This window comes from Microcaecilia unicolor, chromosome 2, assembly GCF_901765095.1.
Source record: "Microcaecilia unicolor chromosome 2, aMicUni1.1, whole genome shotgun sequence".
In the NCBI taxonomy this organism is placed as follows: domain Eukaryota; kingdom Metazoa; phylum Chordata; class Amphibia; order Gymnophiona; family Siphonopidae; genus Microcaecilia; species Microcaecilia unicolor.
Window position 1 is genome coordinate 333,729,746 of NC_044032.1, and position 6,000 is coordinate 333,735,745.

The window sequence follows — 6,000 nt, forward strand, 5'->3', positions numbered from 1 at the left end:
TTAAACTCTGGAATTTGTTGCCAGAGAATGTGGTAAAGGCGGTTACCTTAGCGAGGTTTAAAAAGGGTCTGGACGGCTTCCTAAAGGAAAAGTCCGTAGACCATTATTTTAAATTGACTTGGGGAAAATCCACTGCTTATTTCTGGGATAAGCAGCACAAAATGTATTGAGCTTTTTTGGGATCTTGCCAGGTATTTGTGACCTGGATTGGCCACTGTTGGAAACAGGATACTGGGCTTGATGGACCTTTGGTCTGTCCCAGTGTGGCAATACATATGTACTTATGTAAGAAGAGATCTGTGTGCTTTTGAGCTTGAGGCTATCTTGAGATTAAAATATAAATTGGGTTACAATTATGTGGCAATGTACTACTACACAGAGCTGAACAAACATATGCGAAGATCCAGAATCTGATCAACTTGTAACCATTTTAAACACTTCTCCCACCCCCACTTGGAAAAGGATTCACTTGACACAAGACTATCTCTACTTCAGGAAGCAGGCGTGTTAGCGGATGGGATTACCCTCTTCTCCCCCCAGGAAAAATCAAAAAAGACTGCTGTGAACAAGTGAACTATTCACATAGGCCTCTATATACATTGTCTTATGCACCTAAGAAATGAGGATTTCTTATCACAATAACTCAGTTACCATAAACAACCACTAACAGTCTTGTTACTTTTTTTTTTTTTTTACTTGAAAGAAGCCTTTATTCAAAATTGGGAGCAATACCAAAATTCAAACAGAGCTTCACTAACAACAAAATATACACTGGGAATCACCAGTAGTTAACATGAATAAGCTCCCCCAACATATGAAACAGGTTATAATAAGCTTCAATATTTCTAGGAATTAATACAGTTAACCCCACCCCCCTTCCCCATCCCACTAACAGACGGAAAAAAAACCCCTCCACCTTCCCCATCCATCCTCCCTAATCATCAGCATGAACAATTGGAAATAAAGGGGAGCCAAATAGCTTCCCATTTAGATATCGTTTTACAACGCTGTGCCCATAGCCGCTCCATTTCACGTATATACCATACTTTATTAAGCCACTTAACAATTGAAGGCACCTGTGAAGTCTTCCAGGAAGCAGCCAAAGTAACCCTGGCTGCCAACACAGCTTGACGAACCAATAAAGATTGTGAGGTAGTGAGGCCAGATGCTTTTTTAGAAAAGAGAAAAAATTCAGGAGACCACTTTATTGGCTTAACGATCCATCTCTGGAGTCTAGACTGAACCGACTTCCAAAAAGCATGGACACAAGTCCACCACAAATGGCCCATGGTACCTTCCTGTCCACATCCTCTCCAACACAAAGAGGATACCTGTGGAAACATATGATGGAGGTGAGCAGGGGTTAGGTACCATCTATACAGGACCTTCCAAGCATTTTCTTTAAAAGGTATGGAGATAGAAACCTTAGACAATGCACTTTCCATTTGTGTCCAATCATCATCACTAAAAGTCACCCCCAACTCCCGAAGCCAGCGCACTCGGTACTCAACAGGGGTCCAAACCCGCTGACGCTGAATAGAATACAGACAAGAAATCAAACCCCTTGTCCCTTTAGAATCTTCGCACAAGTCAGCCACGCAAAACTTTTGCCCTAATCTCCCTTGTAGAAAGAAAATGTTTAACCTGAGTATAAGCAAAAATGACTTTAGGGGATATTGCGTAATTATCTATCAAACTTTGAAATAGAATAAAGGTATCTTCATCAAAAAATTGGCCCCATGACTCCAGGCCCGCCGTTCGCCACTGCATAAAGATCCCAGAATCAAGCCCTGGAGGGAAAAGAGGGTTGTTCATTATTGGAGTAAGCTTAGCTAGGATCAAATCCTGCTTACCAAACAAGCTATCCCAATAGTGAAACGTAGTCAATATTGAAGGACAAATCTCCTTTTCCAACAATCGATACCTCCGCGGAAGCCAGATCAACAAACGCAACTGAACCGCACCAACCGAAGCCTGCTCCAAGCCAATCCATCTTTTATGGGAGAGTGCATGGTACCACTCAATGGCCACCCGTGCTTGGGCTGCTTTATAATACCAGTGTATATTTGGGACACCTAACCCTGCCTCCTTTTGATCCTTATATAGCAACATTTTGGGAAGGTGCAGCCTCTTATTTGCCCATATAAAGCGTTGAAAACGATACTGAATCCCCAAAAGAAAGGAACGGGGCAGACGTAAGGGAAGGACCTGAAAGAGATACATCAAGCAGGGCAATATGTTCATTTTCAAGTCTCCAAATCTTTATACAGATCTTTCAAAAGGGGAGGATAATTAGCAGAAAATAAGTCAGAGAATTTACTGGTAAGTGTAATCCCTAAGTATTTGATGCCTCGGGTCACCCAACGAAAGGGAAAGTATCCTTGCAAAGACAGTAAAATCTTCTACCACTGTTCCTGTAACATCCTCTTTCTGCTCCCTTGCCCCTCTCCACTCCTTTTCCCCTTGCTCCTTAGGCTTGTCCTTTTCTTGTAGTGGCTGTGTTCTCTGAATATTTCCTATTAACAGTGTAGTTCTTTTCTACCTTTTTTCTTGTTTTTAGAATTGTACACTGCTGTGTTCTTTAAGTTAGTTAAGGGCAGTATAGTAAACCTGAATAAACAATAAGGGTAGAGGTGCCATTGACCTCCACAGAGAGGAGCTGGGTGGTACACCATCTACCTTGTAGCCCTAAAGAAGGGTGGCTCCTTCTGTCATATCCTAGATCCAAAGGCGGTTAATGCCTCCCTGTGGGTTCTGCATTTCAGCACAGAAAGCCTGTGCTCGTCCATCGCAGCAGCCAGACCAGGCTAGTTTCAAACTTTCTTAAATCTTAAAGGCTGCTTACCTGCATATTCCTGTCAGGGAGCAGCATGAGCTCCCTGAGGTTTTGTGTGTCAAGCAATCAGTTTCAATTCAAGCTGATGCCTTTTGGGCTGACCATGGTGCTGTGGACCTTTTCCAAGGTCATGGTGGTGATGGTGGTGATTTTTATTTCCAATCAGATAGAATCCTTAGTATATTCAATAGCGTATATGCAATGTCTTCTTTACACTGGAGGAAAAGCCTCTTGTGTCATAGTGTAACTCTGAAATTCGCAGTTATACCGTCATACACTTACGGAGCACTCACTTGCATCATTGGCATAAAAACCTCCAGTGTGTCTAAATTTATTAGTTTAGTCCTGAATCTTAATTGCTCTAAATCAGAGTCAAGTATAATGTTCAAACATTTTAACTTATCTTTGCAGTCATACAGTCTGGTACTGTCCATGGCTGTGGCCAGAGTTTCGGGTCCTTCAGGGTCCGTGGTTACGTGACTGTTTGCTGCTGTTACTTTTGCTTCTCTGTGATTAAGATTCAGGACTGAACTAATAAATTTAGACATACTGGAGGTTTTTATGCCAATGATACAAGTGAGTGCTCCCTAAGTGTATGACAGTATAACTGCGAATTTCGGAATTACATCACGACCCGTGAGGCTTTTCCTCCAGTGTAAAGAAGACACGCTATTGAATATACTAAGATTCTATCTGATTGGCTTATATATTATTAGTATCCTTTAGTTTGCTCAAGTTGAGAGTTAGATTTTTATTTCCAAACAGGGGATTCAAGTCCACCCCTATGTGGTTGATTAGGTAATCTCAGTACCCTCAAAGATAATCTATGGGAGGCATGGCTTTAGTCATTATACTTCTGAAATGAATATGCTAAGTCATGAACTTCAACAAGATCCAACTGGTGCCGTTGCGGGTGATGAAGTACCTTGGTGTTGGTTTTAACAAGGGGGTGTAAACAGTGAAAATAACTAAAATTAGATGAAGCAGGACAGTGTGTTGATAAATGCAAAGCCACTTCTGGCAAACATCTGCTTTACTGAATGTCCATCAGGCATTATCCAGCATAAACCATAAAATCCTAATCATCCCTGCAGTGGAGAAAGGGCTCATCTACTATAATAAAAAGCACCTCCAACGTTCTGAAGCTGTGAAGCTTCCGGCTTGACTGAAGGGTTCATGGGTTCGTAACTGTGTAGACATCCGTCTCTCCCATCTGTCTCTGGCCCGCCCTCGCGTCAAAATGTCATGACGTCGCGGGCGAGCCCTGCCCTCGCGTCAAAACGTTATGACGGCGAGGCCAGGTAATCAGACGACAGGACACCTCCTCCAACGTTCACAAACTCACTGTGGCTTCAGTTGGAGAAAAAAAAAAGGCGCCTCTCAAAAACAACCACCGTTTAAAAGGTCACTCCCTTGAAGGAGAAAAGGGAGCATTTGCCAGGTGCCCTTTGCTGCTAATGCACGCTGGCTCTCAGCAGCCGACGGAGGGAGGGAGGGACGTCCTACAACTGGGAGGGAGAGGGGGAGGGGGGCCAACACTGAACTGGAAGGGGGGAGGGAGGGGGGCCACCACACTGGAACTGGAAGGGGGGCCCACCACACTGGAACTGGAGGGGGGCCACACTGAAACTGCGGGACAGGGAGGGGGGGTGGCCAACATGGAATGGGGAGGGGGAGGGACAACCTGGAACTGGGAGGTGGGATGGGGGGGGGGCCCTGGCACACACTCATTCTTACACACACACTCTCTCTCACACAGACACACTCGCACCCAGTCTCACTCTCTCTGACGCACACACACACTCACTCTCTATCACACAGTCACTCTCACACACACTCTGTAAAACATACACACTCTGAGGAAAACCTTGCTAGCGCCTGTTTCATTTGTGTCAGAAATGGGCCTTTTTTCCTAGTTCATACATAACACGGAAAACAAGGAATCGACATAGCCGTGTAGCAGCATCAATAACTGCTTCAGGAGTCACACAATCTAAGAATATAGCAAAGAACATAAAAAATGTAAATGTAGGCAGTAAAATGAAACTGTACCAACATATTTGTTTAAAAGGACATAAATTTTAAATCCCGATATATATTTGCACCATCTTAGGGGATTTTTACTAAAGTGCACTAGCGTTTTTAGCTCTCGCTAAAACTCAGCTGGGGCTAAATGCTGAGATACCCCTGGCACCTCAGCGTTTAGCACCAGCTAAAAATACTAGGGCTTCTTAGTAAAAGATGCCCTAATTAATTGTCTATCGCTTATGTTTGACTTAATCTTTGCTGTACATCGCCTTGAGTGAATTCCTTCAAAAAGGTGGTATATAAAGCTTAATAAATAAATACATCTAGTGCAGGAATCAGTGCTAAGCGTTTGGATGTTTTGAGAAGAAAAATAATCAAATGGTGCTTTATGACACTTTTTGGATGTTTTTCTCTTTCGAAAATGAGCCCCTTGGTGACATCTATTTAACCAAGTACTTGTTTGGAGATTCAGGTATCTGTTCCATAAAGTCCTGTTGGGATCTTATATCTAAATCAATTGAAGATAAGTTAGCTCCTTTATCTACTAAGAAGAGTACAGTTGTTAAGTGATCTCCTTGGTTCACTGATGAACTTTGTGTTATGAAGCGGGACTGTCAGAGATTGGAGAGGTGATACTGTACAACTAATTCAACCAATATGAAAAGAAAACTGATATTGCTAGAAAATCTTATTATAGAACGTTAATTGTATCTTTAAATTTTTATACTATGAAACCATTTTCCTTGGTGAAAGGACTAACAGCTCTACCCTTTGCAGGCGATAATTTTCAAGCATCCTCCTCAACAGCTCAGGAACTTGCTGATTATTTTTTAAATAAGGTGACCCATATTCAGTCAGATTTGAGACAAGAATGATCTGTGTCCTTTACAATGTCTAGTGAAAGTTCTTTGGCTTCTAAACAACTGTGCCCTACTGATCAAATATAGTCTATCCCCAGCACAGCTCAGGACTGCCTGCACTTGCCGCTTGTGCTCTACACTAGCACCCTCTTCCCACCAACTGTGTCAGAACCGCCTCTGGGTGAGTGTCTCATGCACAAATTATCCCCTGCGATTTCTAGGTTATTGGAGGCCACGCTCCCAGTGATCCCACAGTTCTTAGAAAGCACTTACAAA